Source organism: Cyanistes caeruleus, chromosome 1 (assembly GCF_971803275.1).
Source record: "Cyanistes caeruleus chromosome 1, bCyaCae1.hap1.1, whole genome shotgun sequence".
NCBI classification, from domain to species: domain Eukaryota; kingdom Metazoa; phylum Chordata; class Aves; order Passeriformes; family Paridae; genus Cyanistes; species Cyanistes caeruleus.
In genome coordinates this window covers 40,466,475-40,488,274 of record NC_141701.1, presented here as the reverse complement: position 1 = coordinate 40,488,274, position 21,800 = coordinate 40,466,475, and the positions used below count along the sequence as shown (strand labels likewise).

At 34.9% G+C, this 21,800-nt stretch overlaps 1 protein-coding gene across 3 annotated transcripts in view; it reads right to left on the bottom strand.

Annotated features, from left to right (window-relative positions):
• ST18 (ST18 C2H2C-type zinc finger transcription factor) overlaps positions 1–21,800 on the bottom strand; it is a 237,748-nt gene that overhangs the window by 88,951 nt on the left and 126,997 nt on the right. The window contains exon 1 of one of the 3 annotated variants that reach the window (XM_086888318.1): positions 11,533–11,630. The exons of the other annotated variants lie outside the window; for them this stretch is intronic. The gene's annotated coding sequence lies outside the window, so the exon portion shown is untranslated. Of the gene's footprint in view, positions 1–11,532; positions 11,631–21,800 lie in introns of those variants that run through there. 3 annotated transcript variants of the gene reach the window in all.

Here is a 21,800-nt window from a genome sequence, read left to right as displayed (position 1 = left end):
TGCTTGGTTTACTATGAACTGCTGTACACCAGAGAAACCTGATGTCACCAGTGACAGTGGATCTGCATTTACTTCTTTTGGATTGTCTTGTTTTAACCATACATAATTCTATCTGCCCCTTTTTATTTGGTGTCTTCTGCTCTGAGCCAAGTTTTCAACCATGTAAATAAATAAATTAAAACCCAAATTCCTTCTTGTGACTTTTGCTGGTCTTTGGGAGCTAATAAGAGCCAGATTTTCAAAAACTAAAATGTCATAATTGCCTGCATTTCTTGCCACAAACATGCCCTTTTTTTAGCATGCAAGGTTAGTGTTTAGGCAAAGAATTATCAATACAATTCTTTGCTTGATTCGTGAGTGTCAAACGTATCTGAGTCATATGCACTCAGTGAAATGCAGTGTTAAAAAAAAAGTAAAGAAAGATTTTACATTATTATTATTATTATTATTATTATTATTATTATTATTAAATGCATTTACCCCAAAGAAAAAAACTCTTGTTGGTGAAATTCATCATATCTAAACAAAAGACTGGCAGCTTAAGTATATGAACAGGGGGAAGGGAGACTTATTTCCTGAGTTTCAACAGATGTCATACTTAATTGGTTGTGAAATAAACCAGAGCTACTCTCGGCCTGTTTCCCTAGTTTCAGCTGTGAAGACACTTTAAAACATGTGCATTTCCCTCCTGCTTCTCATAATGAGGGTGTGGGGTGAGAATCAAACCTCCAAAAGGAGTAAAGCAGTATGCATGTTACATACGGGCCTTCAGATGCACTAATTAAACAGAAGTGAGTTGCATCTTTTGTCCCTGCGAGATACACATCAATACAGAGTGAGCCAAGACAACTCTGTTGAAGGGTTACTGCCTTTGCCTTCTGCTAATATCAGGAAGTCACTGGATTATCTCATTCTGCACATAGATTTGCCACCTTCCTGTACTTTCTCTCAAAAACACTCTTTCTCCTAAATCACAGCATTGCCAATATGCTACAACTAGTTGAAATGGAATAAATTTTTTTTATATTTTTTTTCTTTTTGACAGGGAGAGCACCTTAGAGGTTGGGGTTTGTTTTCCACTTGTGGTTGTTTTCTGCTAGAAGCAGCAGAGTAACGTCACATTTACCTCAATGACAACTACAAATTTTTTTTAAAAAAGAAAGAAATGTCAAACATAAAATCGTTTGCCTGCACAAAACGATTGAGTAGTGGTGGACACAAAAAAACTTCTCACAGACCAAAAGCCCAAACCTTTGCAACTGTGGCTAACCACCAGTCAATGGTATGTTAATATAAATAAAGTAATTTGTTTCTAAAGGCTATGGCAAAGAATGTTAGCCATTCATTTTATGCCTTATTGGATATAGCCCTCTAAATCAAAATGCTTTTTTGAACTTCACAGGAAAAAGCTAAATATATGATAGGTGCCTCTCTGTGAAACTCAGTAAACAAATTAAAAAAAATAAAAACTGGAATACTGTTTGTTAAAACATTTCAAATGGAAATGCAATGAAAATTGTGTAAAAAGAAAAATTAAGGCCAAGGTTAAATACATTTAATTCACCTGTGGCAACCAAACTGAACAATATTTGTTCTTTTAGTTTAAACTTGGAACCCAGATCCCAGAGGTGCTAGGAGAGAGCTTTAATCCCTAGAAAAAAATTCAAATTCCCAAAGTGTGTGATGAAAACCAATATAATCCTTCCTGAAGTGAGAAACAAAATAGAAAATACTTTTTTTCCCCTGTTAAAACAAGAGCAGTCAACATGATCTTTATTCTTTTAATGTTTTACAGGTCTGACTTTCGGCAGATGACCTCTCTTGTTTGTCCCTACATGTTTTCCAAAATATAAAAGTGAAATAGAGTCCCAAGGGCACTGTACTTGAAAGGTTATGAGAGTTAGAGAATTTTAACCATGCCTGCCAAATCAGCAGATGGCTTGTGATTATAATTATATGCATCAATAAAACGAATAATCTTTACAAAATTTGAATTTCTACTAAAGTAAGGGATTTAGTAAGCAGATGCAACAGAATGCATTTTCTTTAACCCTTTTTGTAGACAGTACTGTTTATCACAAAAATAATGGCAAGGCTCTCCATAGATTAGCTTGGACATACACTTGAGCCATAAATATACGTTTCTTTTGACCAAGTGTCAATGCTATTTAATGTGATTTATGTGTTCAGTTGCACTCTGTTCACTAAATGTTGAATGCTTATATATAGGACGATTCCCTTCAGACACATACTTCAAAATGGTCTTTAATTTTATATAATGTTAGAGATACAATGAAAATGTCATGTGTACTCATTCCCTTCATTTTTGCTGCAGTGTTTGTTCTTTCTGTTTAGGATTTGGTGACTTTCCATGCCTCTTATGGAGTCTGAGTGAAAAAAATACTTCTTCCCCAAATGTGGGATATTTAAGAAAAGTGTTTTTGTGTGTGTGTGTGTGGTTTGGGATTTTTTTTTTTCAATGAAAGTAAAGAATTTTTTTCAATTAGACAAATCATATTAATAGGAAAAATAATCACAACTGTGGTTTTCTATGACCACTGATCTTACTTTCAAACTTACTTTTGTAACAAGATCATGCATGTTAGATTGTGTCAAACCTGTGCCTTAAGTAGGAGAAAATCACACAGTAGAAATATTAAATAAAACACAAAAAAAGCCCCAAAGCCAAATTTATTTCTGGACTGGCTCATAAAAATGCTATTTGAAGACAAGACATACACATCCTATAATTCTTCTAATATAGTAAGGAAGAAAAAAAATTGAGAATAAGTACATTTTCAAAAATGTCTCAATTTGGCGCATTGTAGCTGCCTAAATGTATTTTAGCATTTATTTTATTCTAACACTTCAATGAGAACTTTTATTTAGGAAGTTATGTATATATTTGTCCTTTTAGCTCCCCTTGTATCTCTGATGTGAAGAGTGCAAAACAATATTTTTATGCTCATTAAAAAGTGGGTTTTTACTTCAGAAATGACAGACCCATTACTCTGTATCATGTAAATCCTTCTTAACATAAGGATTATTGACCTGATAGTCCATAACGGTGCCTTTGGAGCCATTACTATTTTGCTGTGCCAGTCCAGATGCTGAACATGTGCTTCAACTTGGGGGCAGGAGGGGCTGCGAAATTGTCAAAATTTCTCTTGAGATTTAGGGAACTGACCCAGTGACTCTACTGCTGGAAAAAGAAGACCACTGTTTAGAAGACATTGGGATCTCCGTTCCTCATTTGAACCGATGTTTTGGAAAAGTTCTAAAGCATTTTTTTAAATCTAACGCCCAACGGAGCAGAGTTCAAATACATGTCTTTAAATGAAAATCTAGCTCTTTTTCACCAAAGTTCCATAGTAAAGGGAAAAGTTCACATATGGAACCAAACCTGATATATGTGCTAGCAAATTTTATTTGAATCTCTTAAGCAAATCAACAAAACCCTCATCTTCAAAACGCTTACTTACTTGCTTTACTCTACTAAAGTGAGCCATCGACCTCACCTCAGTGGAATCACTTATGTGTATAAATATTTTTGTCAGTGTTCACCTAACCAAGAAAGTAGACCCCTTTTCATTCTAAAATAACTTCTGTTTTTAGGTTATCACCTTTTCTTTAATCAGAAATCTGTTATTAAGGAAGGCAAGAGTTGCTAGTATCATTAAAAGTGTTCCATAAACATAAAAGATAGCAATTTTCCTCCAAAGAAATTTAAATACTAGAGAAAGTTAAGAGGGAGAAAACCTTTTTTTATTATTAATTAAACAGCATCTGCAATTTTAAGCACTTCAAGATAATTAAAATCCAGAAACACTGATTTTGCTTATGTAGTTTTTTAATAATCCACGACCATGCGGACAATAACTATAAAGTGGCCCGATCCCAGGTATATATGTATGCTTCCAAGATCAGTCAGTTCAGTAAAGACTTTGGTCTAGATTCTCTATATATTTGTGGGTACAGTAGAATGTAAAGTTTATTCTGCATGTCATCTGTTATATTTAATTTTGGAGTGACAGCATCAGGCCCTGATGGGGATTGTCTGTAACTCTGGAGGTACTCGCTTGTCAGGAATATCAGATGTTTTGGGATCACTGGCTTGAAAAAAAACTATAAACATGTAAATAAACTGAATTAGATTTGTTCAAATCAACTGCATATTACCATAAAGTTTTTCAGATCCATATGCACAACTCATACTGTTATGCCCTGGAACTGTGCAATAAGATAAAGGTAGAGGCCTCATATTGTGATGTAAAGTCCAAAATGTCCAGTGTAAAGTGGTTTCTAAAAACCTGGAGTGTTCCATAGTTTATCAGGGAGATCAGATGAATGACATTAATAATCAAAAATCAACTTTTCTTTGTCTTTTCTCTTAGGTGTAGTAAAGAAACGACAAGAGGAATAAAAAAGGAAGCTGTGAAAAACTACTGAAACTTACTGGGGATCAACCTGTCGGATTACAGAATGTAAATTGCTAAATGACAGCAGTATGATTGTTGTAACACTGCTGCATATGCATTACCCCTGTGAAACCATTCTTTGCTTTTAACAGTACAAATAGCTGAACTTATAAATGAGGTGAATGCTAAAATATCAAATACCCTTTACTCTTTTTGGTGTAGGTACATAAAAAGGATACATGATTGTGTCACAGGGATATGCTAATTTTTAAAAGCTGTGGGGATGGACTTGAACATCAAATAGCTTGGAATATTTTCTGTTGAAATAAACTGAAAATTTAATATCAGTTAGCATATTTTAAAGCAAACTGTGTTGCAAAACTGAAGCTTTATAAATCTCTGTTAATCTAAGGCTGAATTATAGGATTTAGAAAGAAAGCTTGTTTTCTGATGCCTGAATGTCTCATATTTGCTGAAGTAACACAGGGAAAACACTGCTGAGAGGAACAAAACTTTTAAAAATACGGAAAATAAATAAAATACACAATTTTACTACAGTTTGGTTACTTTCTCATTATATTTCCTAAACTGGAATTACTGGGAAATGCAAAAGCCCATGTAACTGCAGATATACCTAATATATACTGAATGTCAGGTAACTGGGATGTTATATAGGTGAATATAGTGTTTTGCATGCGTGAACTTTTTTTTTTCAATGTGCCCACATGGATTTGTATATATGCATAAGCTCATACCTCTTTGCAAGGAATCATCAAATGTATGTGTTAGAATGTCACATTTTATCTTAGTGTGTGTAAGCTGTGGTGATAATTCTATTGCCCATGCAGTAAAAAAGATGTTCCTAGGTAAATGACATATCATAATGAACTGACTTCTCTGACCCGTGAAGAGTTTTAATTAAGTGAACAGGTTATCCTGATATGTCTAAATACACATATATTGACAAGTTTTTTTCTAAACTAAGTTAAGTCTCACAATGCAAAGCAAAGCAAAACAAGGCAAAGCAAAACAAATAAAAAAACCTAAACAAAACAAGAAACTAAGCCCCAAATACCCAACAAAATATCAATTGTAATGCAGACTGATATCTAAACCCCACTTCCTTAACTGTCTGCATTTGATAAAGCATTCTTCTAAAACATGGTTTGCAGTGGTTTTGTAGAGAGGAGGGAAGAAGCATTGCTTAATGCACACAGGCATCTTGCAATAATATCATGTTGTTTTGAAGCTAACATCCCCTGAGCCTCCAAAGTGCAAAGCAGACAGAAACATTTTAGTAATGCAAACAAGACTTTCCGGCAACTTCCTGTTGCCATTTTTCAGCAAAATAAAGGGTCCTGCGGTACTACACTGAAACACTACTAGAAAAGATTTTACCATTGGTTACACAGGCAGGCACCTGCTATTATAAGATATCAGCTGAATATTTTGCTGCTGTGCAAAGAAAATAAGTAATGACTGTGCAACTGTTAAACAGTAATCTTCAACTCTTTAATTTCAGCTCATGTAAAAGACAACACAGAAAAGACATCACGTAAAAGTCTTTTTTAAAAATCCCAAAATTATAGTATAGTATAGTATCAAGTTCATTTATATCTGCATACTTCTAAAAACTGTACCAGGAATTTAGGGGTGTAAGTAGCTGTCTAGTGGATAGAAATTTGTATTCATATATATAACACATTTTCAGCAGATTTTTACAGAGAAGTAGAAAGAAACTTTCTGTCTGTAAAGTTCATCAGACGTAATGTACATCTGAGGCAAAGATTACTGTGTGTCAGTTCCTTTAAGGAATATTTAATTCATTAGACTATAATTGAAATATCCAGTTCACAAAACATACTGTTTCACATTACTTTCAGAATTCCAGAAACTTTTGTAAGCTGGCAAATCAGACAGTAAGAAAAGGAAACAAACAAACAAGAAATAAACCCAACCTTGATTCCAGAGACATTTTTTCTCCCCTTCATGAAGTGACAGGGGGGGAAAAAAATCCCTTCATTATGACCTACTTGTCTAGAAACGGACTTTCAACCCCATGGTTAGGCTAAGATTTGCTCTACTTTCTCCCTAGGGCATAATTGTCAGACTGACTTACCGTGTGCCTTTTAGCCTTTGTTCTGCCTCTCACGCTGACATCAGGGAAGCAGTGATGTAGAATAAAGCAGGGGTGGGCTAGGTTAGTCCACTGTTTGTGTCGTTGTGTGGTGTGCAGGGACACTCTGTGATACTCTAGTGAGCTGCTAAGCTTTTTTTGTAGGCTTTGTGTCATTTACTTAACGACCAATCTCATTAGCTGCCAGGGTACAATGGGCTGATGCATTTTCTATGTACATACTCTACACAGTGACCCTCAAGGTTGCCGAAGGTCTACTTAATCAGTCAAAATGCTGAATATATTTGCAGTAAATCACAAAAAAAAAAAAAAAAAAAAAAAGGAAAAAAAAAAACGGGACCACAGAGGTATCTCACGAGTGTTTACTCTTTCCTGGGAGTTATTTGCAGGTAATAAACTGATAGGAGATGTAGGCAAAAGCAAGGGCAAAGACGGGAAAAGGGCACTCACTGGGTTAGCATTGGTCACCTTTAATTTAGGGAACCTTGGGGGCCCTGGATATCGCTGTGTCTCTGCTTGTTAATTTCTCCATGCAGTTCATGCTTCAGTGTAATCATGTTATCACAATTAAACCCCTTTAAATAAGAAGAGCAGCACTAACAAAAAACACAGCCTTTCGCACATTGGGGAGGGGATGTGTTTGTGTGTGTGTATGTGATATTTATTTATTAACTTCCTCACTACAGGCAACCTCAGGGCTGGCATCTTTGCATTTCTAACCTCTCGTCAGTTACAAGGTAAAACCCTTTTAACTCTTATGAAAAATGAAATGCTGAAAAGCCCCATGAATCACGACAGCTGTCCATAAGTAACAGGGAGAGTTCTATTGTCCAAGTTGTCCCTGGATAAAATGAATACTTTACAGCAGAGGCTGTTCAGCTTGGCTAAAGAGTATGGGGAGAAGGGGAGGAGGTCACTGGAGATTTCGCACACTAATTTAATCTGGGAAAAGGACAGGCACTGCATCTCACTTGAACAGACTGGCGGCAATCTGGGCTCCCACAGAACTATCTCCTTTTGCCTGTGCTCTATTTATTCCTTATCTCTGTTTACCAACCGCTAGGTCCCTTTCATTCACACCACGAGGCCGTTCTCCTACTATCAGTCAGCAGCTGACACTGTGGAAGAGCCTCAAAGGCAAAAAAAAAGGGATCAAAACTAAACCAAAGCTGTATAAACAAAGCAACAGTAGAAGTAAATGCATAAATCCTAATTCTTAACCCAACCCACAGGGTGCGAACAGAACCTTTATAGTAAATCCAACAAACCCACCACAGTGAGCCATGGGCTACAGAGGAAATGGGAAAAGCCAAATATCATTCATGAAATCACCATCTCAAGCAGAAACATTGAAAATAGGCATTGGAAGATATTTAGCTGGTTTCAGAATAACAGGTTCATCGGTCCTGTGAATTCCTCAGCAAGTAATGAGGCACAGGTTCACCTGTGTGCGCCTGGTATAAGATTTTTCTTAGGAGAAGAGATTTTTTCACTTGCCCATCTTACTGTTGACTTAACTTTGCACTCGCTGCTTGTGATTTAGATTAAATTAGAGGCAACCACTTAAAAAAAAAAAAAAATCTTTATCTGGAGACTGTGATAATTTGGAAAACTTTATATCTAGAATTGAATGTCAATTTATTATTGATGCATTTGTCCAATTAATTTTGCCTTTAAAGTCATGGATTTTTAAATATCACCCTTTCTCTCTCTAACTTATATTTTTCACTCATACTCTAAGTTTGTAGCACTTAACATGAAACTCAAATGGATCAAGACAGGAAAGAAAAGATTAAGCTTGTGATTCCAATGGAAAACTTGTGACTCTAATAGACAAGTAATAAATTCTGCATTTGATGTTCAAGGTTCAGATTATTATGGTGACTTTACTATGCATAAGTCTATTTTCTAATTTCAGTGGTCCCTTATTTTGTATTCTTAAATTGACTTAATAAAAGAGAAGTTTCAAATATGCATAGAAGGACACCCATATTGTTTCACTGAAACAACCTAACTTTTAAAACCTACACAATCTGTAACTCCCAAAGTAGGGTTGTTCCTTCTGGAAGAGGAGTTATGCTTTCAGAACTATCGTCAACTTTTTAAGACATAAAAATACTGGTTAACTGCATTTAGTCAATACACTGTCAACTGACTGTTCAAGATAATTATAACAATTACAAATAAAATGTTTCTCATTTTCAAAGATGATAAACTGGACTTAATTTCAGTTTTGATTTTCACCTATGTGCATTATGAGCAATGAAGACTTTACAATTTGGATCCTTTTTCCAAATGAATTAATGAATTAAATTTATCCTTTCACCAGCTGCTAGGCAGCAGATGGAACCATTTCTGAAGCCTTGTTGAATTCAATCCATAAAACTCATTTCCTAGGATTAGCAGTCCAAAGTTTCTTTTAATGTTTATATACCGCTTGGGATTTTGAATTTCATGATGTTAAACTTTCAATTTAACTATTTTTTTTTCATTTCATATCAAACAAATATGATCGTTTGGATTTCTATAGCTTTATAACCACACATTTCAGGTCACATAAGGACAAGAATTCATTTCAAAAACAATCAAGTAATGCAAGATTGGGATCTGCGGGGGTTTTTTTCCCTTTGTTTTGTTTACATTACAACACTACCATAGAAACCATTTGTGTTGTACTCATAGATTAATTTAGACTGGTAAAGTTTAGTGTCTGTTACTTTGTCAAAAACCTTTGCATAAAAATTTAATCTTACTAAGCAATTTTTGAAACTTACTGTGATCTGAGCGTTTATTTGCTATTCACAGAAAGGTGTCATGCTCCTGAATTTTTTTTCATGCATATCGTTTTTATAGTTGACTTCGTTGTAAGGTGGGTGTTTTTTTCTATTTCTGAGGGGGAAAAGAGTAAGTAACAAATGGTGGCAGTTTTGTGAACACTTCAGTAAAGATGTCTTTCGGTACAGTAACAGGAAATATTAGCCAGTACCCTGCAGTACCCTGGACAGCTCCTCTTCTTTCGTTTTCGGTTTTCTCACCTCTGCTACACACCTCTGTCAGGAGAATCAGAGATCAGGGGGCTTGAACTGCAATTTCGCTCACAAAGATCCCTATTCATAGATCACTTTAAAAATTAGCCAAAGTTTGTATAAGAATATATAGTTTGTATATGAAACCTACAAGAGAAAAAGCAAAACAAAAAGACACCGTGTCCCGCTCAACTTTCAAAGAAATATTATATTAAAAGTCTTAAGAATAAAACATCCTGATGTCAAACTCTTCCTGTTATTCAACAAAGTAAATAAAACTAAACAAAAAAAAAAATTCGTTGTTGTGTATAACAGTGATTTCCGCTAATTTGGCACAAGAAATCTATATTAATCTAATAAAGCAGTAAGCCAAGAAGGCCACATAATAATAATTACCATTGAGTAATTGAATATTTAGAAGGAGGAGGAAAAAAAGGAAGACTGGTAATCTTAGCCTGCAGGCATGAAAGTACTATAACACAAGGATGATATTTACAAGTAAAAATAAAATGCTCCAAACTGGGAAGTTAAGAGGCAAAGCCTATATTTAGAAATTCCTCATTCCAAATCTGTATTATTTGTTAGCCACCTTAGAGCAGAAATATATTATTGTCTCAGAGAAAGCTTTCATCACAAACGCTGTAATTTTCCCCAAGAATTACAAAATCACAGCCAAGGCAAAGAAGACACATCTACGCAATTAACTTAACTAATTTAATTGACAAAAGAGGTAGTAAATGGTCATTTTCAATCCCACAAAGATACTTAACTAACAAAGTTCACCCCATACAGTTTTGCAGTTTAAGGATAAAATCTGGGATTTGTGCTTTTATAATCTCTTAAATGAAAAATTCACTGCACCTTGCACAAGATTGTCTTGCTATTTACATATGAAGGAAGACAAACATCTGAACTAAGTGCTTTGTTAAAGACAAAAGAAAGTCAGAGAGAGAGAGCTATTGCTGATCAGAGTGTTAAACAGACTTTCTCTAGCATCAAATGCTATTTCATAAAAATTATCCTCCTGCAAAATGTTGTCCCAGAAGGTCCATTTCATTCTTCAACCTTGCCTGATATTACTGTCATTTAACTTTCTAAAGATTTTCCTGACACATACATTCATTCTGAAGTACAGTATTCACTTTTTTAATCAGAAGCCCTCAATTCACGCTCTGAATCCCAAATAATTTAAAGGAAAGAAATGCCATGCTTTGAAAGACCCTTTTCCCCTTAGAGTAAAATTAATAAGCATATTGATCAACAATTTTCATTTCAAAAAGCATTACACATTATTTCAAAGCATTCTAAAACATCCTGATAAATCTCTCTGGTCTGTAATACAGAACTGCAAATGAACCTGCATCTATCGAACAGTTCCTACAAATACACTGGTCCCACTCGCCCTCTCCCAGCTCATTTTTTCTCTCTCCCTTTTTTAAAAAGCCGGTATTTAAGTTCAGTAACTTTTCAAAATGAGAGAAAAAGTGTTCTTGTGATCATTTCCTCAAATCAAATAGCTAGAGCTGCAAATTTCCACTATTGTAAAATGTATATGAACAAAGGCTTTACTGAGGCAGTATAAATGCAATTACACCATGACATTTTATTCAGAAAGCAGTCTCAAAGCAGTTACAAGTAGCTATTTTTTAATTGAGGCCCAAAATAGCATTTAAGATAATGACCAAGCATACATTGTGGAAGAAACAGCATTAGTGTCATTAGAAAAAAAAAAAAAAGAAGAAAAGTTTGCAAAGAGCATTTTAAACACAGATTAAAACCCCTCAAACTTCTTAACACAAATCTCTAAGGTTTTAACATGAATATATGGACAGGATTTTTTGCTTTTTGCAAACTTAGAGCACAAACAAAAAATAAAAGACAGAAAGTTACTAACAGTACAAGCTGCTTAAACATCAATGGGTTCATAGTGTGAAAAAGTTGTTAAACTTACTTTATATTTTGTTTCCAAAACTTATATGTTTCTCCTCCCTTGTGTGCTGAACTGTGCACTAAAGCTGTGTCTTTGAAAGGTAGTTCCCATGATATGACATCCAGCGCCTTTGACTGCCTAGAGATAAGCACCTGCGTTTGTGTCCCCTCTTTACGTCACACCTCCCTATTCAAACCTTCTCAATATGATTCACATTTGCACATCAACAGCCTCATGCGCATACACAGATTTTTTTCGGCTCTGGGCCCAAAACTTTCACTTTAATTTTCATCACATGATTGCTGTGGCATATGTCCTTCCAAACCTCCCATATATCAGTCATCATGCAAATGAGATGGAATATCACTCCTCTGCAGCAGATGGCCAGGGATGATAACAATGGCTCAACAGAGGAGATTCAATGTCCCTGACTTTATCGCCACGGCAACAACAACCTAAAATATATGTAATGGAAGTGGTGCTTATTAATTTTGCAGGCTCGAGTGTTCTGATTTTGTGAGTGAATGGGCTGAGTTAAAAAGGGGGCTGTGTCCTCCTGCCTCTAGAAGACTATCTATAAAAGCCAGGGACCTGGAAATTATTTTCAGTGACTAAGAAGGCAACAGCCTAGCAATTATTTGAGTAATTAGGTGTAATTCCTCCCTGTAGGCCTTGTACCCTCCTGTGCTTGTTTCACAGAAGCTCGTGAATTAGACAGGCACAGATTCTGAAAAGAAAAGTGCCTCAAGATATAGCAGGAGAGCTTGCAGGAACTAAGCTTCAGTGATATGACACTTGGCCTCCACCAGGCTTGGTAAACACAAGCCCCAAGCCATAAGTAAATAGAGGCCCCACTCCACAAACACAGACCAATTAAAATTACAAAGGCAGCCACACTTCTGGGTGGGGCTGGGGGAAGCTTTATGCTGCCATGGTCTCACTGTGAGTTGCACACATAATGGTCTCTTAGTTCGGAGCACTAAGTACCGTATTCCATTGCTATCTGTCACTATCAAACCCAAGCACAAGGCTCTCTCCGGCTGTGAATTTCTCCCTAGGGATTGATCATGCACCTCTAAGGAAATGTTTCAAAGTGAATTTTTCCCCTGTGTTGTCTTCTGAATGCAAACCAGAAAGAAGAAGTAAATGCAGCAGTTTGCTATTTATCTTCAACAGTTTTGCAGGCAAGAGTACAGATCTCCATTTTACCCCTGAGCAAGCAAAATCTCCACAGTGTCTCTTCACCCTGTTCATGCCACAACTTTCAGATGCTTTAATAGTTTGGGTGTGGGAGTAACCATTTGATTTCTCAGAAATACAGTTCAGTTGCAAACTGTATGTTTAACTAAGAAAATAGACTTAAAGAAATGATTTGCCTTTTGTTCTTTTCCCCAGGGAAGACTTTAGAAAAATGGAGAATCCTTTGTCTCCCTCTGCAGTAGAGGGGACAATATTTAAGTAAAATTGATGAAACGTCCTGGGGAAGGAGTGGCTCCATCATGTGCTAGAGATTTAGTGCAGAGTTGAATCAAGGAAGCTGGCTACCCCTTACATGAGATAATTCTTCAAAATTAGTAAAATTGTTGAAAGCAATTTTCAGTGCTCACCTAGAAGCCCACATACCCTGAGTCCTAAATTTAACACCAGAGAGGAGACACTGAGTGGCATCTGGAGGAAAATTGAGATGCCAGATGCTTTCTTGAAGTGAGTGATAGAAAACTACAGAGGTGGTGCTGGGCCTGTGGATTCTTCTCATGTTGTGTCAGGGCTCAACATCATCTCAGCACTGCTCATGTACTCTATTTCAGCATTTACATTTTCTCTCAAACCTGTCTTCCAACTAAAAAAAACAAGATGGGCATATTTCTGTTGTGCACCAATGTAATAAACTTCCAGAACATTTATTTTTTTATTTACCTTAAGATTATACATCACTCAGCACTCTCGTCTTCAGACCTAGTAATAGATACTACGGGAGTACAAATGTTATCAGCTCCCAAGAAAATTATTCAAAAAATAAATAAATTTAATGCAAAGTTTATTGTTCATTTTTACTTCACACTTTGATATCTAGCTTGCAATTACATTTTCCAAGCATAATGTTGCAGTTGGGTCTTGTTTTCTCTTTTCAGATAAGCTCAGTTAAAATTAAAACCCGGACACCTTTTTTACACGTACATGGGATTTTTGTCTTTGTGTGTCTGTGCAATAGGATTCTAGAATTCTATATGTCCATGTTCTTTACTTCTGTACATTTCTTTCTTCACCTTGTTAATTTCAAATAACTCATGAACGAGGCACTTATGGTGAAATGAAGAGATAGGTTTGGTCCAAGCCTATGCAAAGCTCTGAAGGTCCTTGTCGTGGAGCAGTAGTTGGACAGAAAGCCAATACAGAGAGTACTTCAGGAATGATGTTTTCCTGACAGCTTGTGTTATTTATGGAACTGGCCACTGTCTTCTGAACCAGATGGAGCTTTTTCCTAGTCTTTTTTTCTTTTTTTTCTTTTTTTGTGATCTGCTGTGCATGGCCTTAATTGATCATAGAGATTGTCATTTAGGTCACTGTCTTCATTTTTTCTAGGGTCAAGTACAAGCACCTCATTTACCTTAAAGATACAGCTCACTTAGCAGAGATATTCAGATCTTCTTGAACATGGGAAGAACATGGGCCTGGGAGGATGAGTAAAATTTGTACATACAGATTACTTTTCCCTGTATGATAACTATCTATGTAGTCACAGTAGAAGTGCCATTCATATTGAAAACTACTTCCTAAAAAAGGATTTGAATAGTATTTTTCATATTCCACTTTATGACACTTAAAGATGAAAGAAAAAAATCTTTGTCATTAAATCAATCCTAATTAAAGTTCAGATTTCACCCAACTTTGCATTTTTCATGGTTTGAAGTCCCATAAGTAATGGAAAACTGGCAGGTTAGATTGTGTTTAGTATCCATTTAAAAAGGTATGTACTTAGGATGCAAGTGCTTAAAATTTAACAAAACTTTAGGTTGCAACAGTAATCTTGTTTTAATCCTCTAAGCAATAGGAGCTTCTAAACTTGCAAGACTAATGAGAAAAAGGTAAAAAAAGCTAAATTATCCCTCAGATTACTACTTAGACAAAAGTGAAATATAATAGGAGAGAGTGATGGCCTGTTGCAAAAACACAAATGGAACAAATGTGCAGAGTAATATGCAGTAGTTACTATTCAGACGTGTGATAAGAAATTGTGCATTCATGGTCATGCACACAGGACTTCATAACCTTCAATTGATAAATAAAATACTCCTCAAAGACCACAGATAAAATTGTAAATTAATGGTGGTAAGACATCAGATAAACCAGACTGACAAAGAAAATTTCCTTATAGACTGTACAGCAGTTACCTGACTGCTATTCAAGTTCAGGGAAAACTTCAAACACTGCGCAGAACTTTAAATAAGTATCATGATTATTGGATTAAATAGTACTAAAAATGTCAATGTTTTCATCTGAATTTACTTTATCTTCCAGTTATGAAGGAGAGACTAATACAGTGAAAAGGGTAGTTTTCCTTCCTCTGAGGAAATAGATGTACTCTCAGTATCCCCACATTTTACCAAATGATATTCCAGATCTACTTAAAAGAGAAAACCTTGTTTTACCTCCCAAACAAAACAAGGATGCCTAAGAGACATTAGGAGACAAAAAGTAGAGATTGACAATAATTATAAAGAAACTTCAACATAAAAAATGAATTTTTACTTCCGTAAACAGCTGTTAGCTCATCAGAATCATAACTAAACATTCTTGAAAGGGAGACACATCAAAGAAATCGGAGAGATTACATAAAACATATTGAAAAGCAAGTGATATGGGAGATGAAGCTTTCTTCTTCACAAAGAGATAAGGGAATGAAATATTCTCTGCTGGTGCCAGTAAATTCATTGCACGTGTTGACATCATCAAGCACCAAGTGCAGAGTCATTATAGACAATAACATCGGCAAAGTTGCCAAACCCCTGAAGCACCTGGCTGAATAAAAATAATAAATCAGCCTGGAGTGAGTTATTTTAGCAGGCTTATGGTGAGGAAAGCTGGCAGATATATACATAGCATAAAAACTACAAATCATTAAGCATTCAACTTTGAAATGACATTTAGAAAATGTACTAACCATGTTTGTACAACATATTACTTCAAAAGTGTCAGTTTAGAGGAATAGAAAGGAGGAAGAAGAAAAGATACCTGAACTAATATGAACAAGGGAAAAATTATTCAATTAAAATTATATATTGGCTCTTGGAAATGTAAAGGTTTTCAGCATGTTCCCTAAGAAATACTCTATTCGCTGAAATAACAGAAAGATTTCATCTTCTCTCCAGCCAATTTCTTTCTTAAATGTTTGCTCAACATTGCCCTAGAGAAAGCCAGAAAATTTTGAAGTACTCCTTTCCTGCCAATAAATTATACCACAGAAAGCTGAAAAAAGACATTTCAGGTGAGTTTTCTCTAAGTCTCTTAGTGCAGGCATGCACCCAATTTTCTTAGACTTTCTGCGAAAAAATACTCAAAGGACTATGGAAAATTCTCCAGGCAAAGGAGAAGTGATCCAGGAAAAAAAGTGATCTTAATGTGGCTTACTGTTAGGATTGTACCTCACTGAAAGCGAGATTAGAATATTTCTAGTTAGAGTTGCAGTTTTATGAAATTCAGGTCTAAATCCGGGGGGAAAAATTGTCTTTTTGCAGTCTTATTTACTTTAATATATAGCCTTAATAAGCAACTGAAAGCAGTTACTTAATATTCACTGAAAATTAGGTGTAGTTGATGTCAAATATGGATTAAGCCTTTCAAAAATTCCCATAATAAAGCTAAATAGTAACAAATTTTCTCAGCTCCTCCTGCTAATTAAAAAAAGCTCTCAAACACATCTTTCTCCTAATCATTTTATTATTAAATGCATAAATAAAAAACAATAATCATATTGCTATTGTGGTAACTTTCTCTCTGAGATACTACCAGATTTTCATTTGCATTTTAGATAGCTGATCAGCTGGAAAAATTCTTTTGAGTCACAATGTTGGATCTTGTCATAAATTAGTAATTTTTAAGTCTTGACTCAGAACACAAAATTATTCTCTTTATGTAAACTTCATTTAGAGAACTTTTGACTTCTAAAATTACTGATCTGTTTGCTGCCTAATTTAAGGATTTGTGACTGCATGTGCCATTCATACCTTTCACAGACCTTCATAAATTTTGTAACTAGGGGTGACACCTTCTACTGTTAACCTTGAAAAACTTCATCATGGGTATCTGCAGCATCAGACTCTGGGAATATAATTGTTTCTAACAGAGCAAATGAGCCCTGAAAATGTTAATACAAAGCTCACCTAATCTAAGTACTTCTGACAAGTAAAACGCTCAGCATGGTTGTGTAAATATCCTGATATTTGACAACTGCGACTTTCCCCTCAATTCCCTTCATATTTTTCTTTACGTATTTTTTATTAAACCTTACCTATGGCAACTAGGAGCATTCCAGTTTATGTTTGGGAGACATTCTTTCTCTGATTTGGACTTGTCTGCAGGCAAGTGTGCCTGCTTGCTCCGTTTCTGTTGCTCACATTCCACAGTTTTCCAGATTAGAGAATTCAACAGGTAAACACCCATCTGTCTTGCAGGCTAAGTTCCTGTCCTCATATTTCCTTAGGCTCCCAGCTGTGGTTCTTCAGAGTTTTGTAGCTGATAGCCATGCCTTGGGAAAGTGCCAAGGCAATGTTTTCTGCTGCTCTCTCAGTTACATACACAAAACTCCAATATCTATTGCCAGCAATGTCTTACCTGATCCCTGACAGCAGCTTCCTCCAGGGAAATCCTCCATATCATTTTCCTTTCTCCTTTCTGCTTGTCTAAAGAACTTATTCTCCAAAGAATACTCTAACGATGCTGTAGAAACAGTGATTTCAGTGTTCCTAGGGTTTAAAAATTCTACATGGCGAACCAAAATTCAAAGGGGTCTCAGCATTAATTGATACATTGAAAGGAGCCAATTGAAAGAAGTATTTTTAAATATATACATATCCTTTGTGGATATAAAGACAGAAATTATTGGCATCTCCTTCCTTCTTTAACTCGCCAGGATTTTGGCACAGGATTTTCCTTCTGCTTCTAAATTTTTAAGATCTATTTTATGGATCTATCCTACTAAGACCAGTCTGACTTGTTCAGCAGAATCATCTTTCTAGTAGAGAGATTTCCATTATATTTTTAAAACTTGGTCACTGTTAAAATTTTTAAATTTATATTGGTGTTTGTTTTTTTTTTAGCAACATTAAAATAATGTTGCTGAACTTTGAATAACTTTACTGGAATGTGTTGAGAGACTCATTCCTTAATACACAGTAATCTCACAAGAAAATCTTAAACATTGCATGAAAAGGATCCAAAGTTTGTGCATGCAATATTTTGAGTAAATGACCACAATTGGATTTAAATTTACATTTTATGCATCTTGTTAGGATTTTATAATACCATACTGATGCAATAGACAATTACAATACTTAATGTTATAACACAGTGTATGCAAACTTCAGCTGTCCAAACCGCTATAAATAGGCATATGGAAATTAATCTCTGTTTTTAAGTATCTATATACAAATATGTATTTAACATAAACGTGTAAAAATATATATGTAAATTTTAGGCATAATTTAATTAAGCCTTCAGGGCCGAAAAATCTTCTTTTTAAAACTGAAGTGATAATTTTAATAGGATGGAAATAGTACTATAAGTATTTTCTAAACGGTTTGCACAAAAGTAAAGGAGGGCCGTAAGAGGGATTTCTGCCTTTCTTTTTTTTTTTTTTTTTGTTTTGTCCCTCAGTGAATCAATGAGATCTACAAGAATGCCTGGTCTTTTATCATAAAGTATTTAAAAAGCTTAAATCCAGAAAGGGATAACAACCATCTGAAAAAAAGGGGAACTATGTTTCCATGGACTAGACTTGCTTTCTTTTCTTACACACTTTGTTGAACAGCCTACATGGCCAGAGGCTATTCTGGACCTAATCCTAGGAAATGAGCCAAGCGTGATAAATAAGGCTGAATGCTGGGAGTGGCTAGTGTAAACCACTGTGTCATTAGTCACTAGCGCTCAGTAACTAAGTATATGTTTTCTTCTGGCATTTCTAAAAGCAGTCTTTTAATTTAAAGCTCAGTCATTCCCTCTGTGTTGGAAATGCCAACCAAGAATATGCAGAGAGCCCCAGAAGCTAATCACTTGCTCAAAAACTCCAGGTAGATCAACGCATGAATTACGCTCCACTTTGAGATATACACCACACTCCCAAAAATGACTTGCTTCTGAAAATATCCATCAGATTGCCTAGTCCTACATCCATACAAGTCAATGGCAAAATATTCTCACTGTCAGCAGCAGCAGAAAAATTAGGCCCATCCCTCCTCCTAGAGAAATGGTTTTTATTAAATTATTTGAAAATAATTTCAACTAATAGGGGCAGTTATGGCAGTAACTGTAAAAAAACTCCAAAACCTAAAAATTGAAAAGTTATTTTTTCCTTACTCACTTAAATCTTGTAGCAGTTAAACAATTTGTCAATTAAAAAACAAAACCAAAAAAAAACCCCAAACACAAATAACAACAACAAAAACAAAAAAAACCCAAAAAAACCTAAGCATCACACCCCACTAAATAAACAAAAAAATCCTCAGCTATTCTTCTTTGCTTTTGGAGAAAATATGGCAATTTGTATTCCAATTTTTTCAAGCCAAAGTTACAGGGGGCTAAAATAGGGCTTTATAATGGAAGTTGATTGCGACCCTAACTATAGAGGGGCTACTGCCTTTCCATAATAAAGAGCTGCACATTTCCAAGGAGGGGAGGAGAATACTGCTCTGCATGACTTCTTGTAATTTTGCTTCTTTAAATTAAGGTTGTGTCTCGGGAACTTTCTTAGCTCTTTTGAGCATAAAGTTTGATATTTCACTTCATGTGGTTTTAATTCTGATCCTAGCACACTGGCATTTTGCAGTTGATACATTTTAGAAATAGGGAAAATTACGAAGCTTTGCACATTTTCAGAACTGTGATCCCAATTTAGTTTGGGGTTAGTGGTTTTTAGGGGGGGATTTTTTGTGTTCTTTTGTTTTAGGGTTTTTGGGTTCCTTGGGGTGTTTTTTATTTGTTTTTCTTTGTATGAATCACATGAAAAGGCCATGCAGGCTAAAGCAGCAATTTAAACATGTTTGGATTTAGTTTTCTTGCTTCCTATTGTCTCCTTGCTTAAGGGTAGAATGATCTTTGGCTTTTTAAATTTCAGTCTGTAATGTGTGCTGGCTGTTTTTCTTTTTTCTGGGCATAAAATGGTGAGACCACAGATACAGTGTCAGGAATGTAAACTGTGACCATAATGAGCAGTGCCCAGGTATGATATTATTAGCCTCAGCTTCTATTGCACGAAAGTTTGACTAGCAGTAAATGTTTGTCAAAAATTTGGATGTTTTACCACCATTAAAGGCTGCTGACAAACAACAAAGAAGAAGTTAAAGAATGAGATTATGCAAATTTAAATCAGGATTGTTTTCAAATAATTATAAGTCATATAGGTGTGGGGTTTTTCAGTGTCTTCAATGTGGTAAAATGGACATCCTTGGAGGAATGATTTAATTGCATATAAATTCAGATATACTGCCTGGTGTCCAAAACATTGGTGTAGATTTAAGTCCATTCATATCTATTGCCCCACTGCTTCTAATCTCCACAAAAAGCCACTGAGCTAGATTTTGTGTCTTGTCTATGATTACTGAACCTTACAAATTAAAATGTTTTCATAACAATGACAAGTGAGAACATCCTTCCAACTTAAAGAGCTTTGCATTAAGGCATGCAGATTAAGAGCCTTAAAACCACAACTCCTAAGTAAATAGGCTCTTGCCTTTTTGGAGGGAACAGGCAAAAATCTTCACTTGTATAAAAGACAGGATTTTTCCTCATAGTTTGGAAACTCTGGAGCAGAACTATAATGTACCAGTGAGGATTGCTAAAAGATTCATGCATTTTAATTCTTTTCTGCAGTATTAAAATCTTAAGTGACTATGGAGGAAATTAGCTTAAAAATTTAATTCTCACACACATTTATTAATTGAAATGATAGAATAAAGGACCGTATTTAAAGATAAAATTTATATTTCACATTTAAAAAATGTCTCCTAAAATTTCTGCCTAAGTCTATAACATGTATTTTTTTGTGTTCTTTCTCTAGAATATTCTAAAAAGTAGCCTTTCATGTTAAAATTATCCTTTCCAAATATTACAATAATTAAAACAATAGTATTATTTTTCAAGAGTCTTATTCAAAAAACAAGAGTGTTGCATTTCATTCTTGAAAAGGGTGTTATTACATTACTAGCAGAGAAACTGGAGCCATGCATTTTTGGGTATCTAGGACAAATCCTCGCTTTCTGGTTTAGGTACTCAACGTGCAAAAAAAAAATTAATTATCAGGTTAAATTAAAGAATCAGTAACACCATTTTCCACTTCATGTCTATGTATGAATAAACATGTGAATAAATATGGGAAAGGCTAGTCATAAAGCATCAAACTATATTTTATTGTTATTAAATAATAATTTAATAATTTAATATTATTAAAATATTATAACTTTCTTGTTTTACAAATCACTTCTAAGTGTAGAATGTTTAAATACCTTTTATAATGTATCTAAATCATAATTTTATGTATAAATAGCAAGGTTTGATTGTCTATGTACAACACTGAATTTCTATTTCCCCATAGAAACAGTGAATCACATGATAACGGTAAAAATTAAGTCCCTTAAAAAAAAAAATGTGATTTTATCTTTTCAAACAAAATACACAAAATAAGTAATTGAAGAAATGGACATTCAGATGATTTTATTCAAATGTGAACCTGGTGTTTCCTCCAGGTTTTCAAAAAGAAGTAGCAAATGTAGTGCAAGTTTCTCGCTAATTCTTGCTAATTGAAAATCTTCATAGTTCAACTTTGCATTACAAAAATAAGTAAAAATACAATTATTTAAGTTTTATTGCTCATTTATTTAAAGTATAGAAAGAGCTAGATATTTAAATTTCTGTGACTTTCATCTGTCTTTACTTAAGTAGGTTCTGCAAGAACTGATTAAAATACTGTGGCATAAACTCTGTAACCTCTAACTCCATAGAACACATTGATATTAAATTAAAACTGAGTAAAGCCAGAAAAACTACCAGACTGTGAATGGATCAACCAATATTTTTAA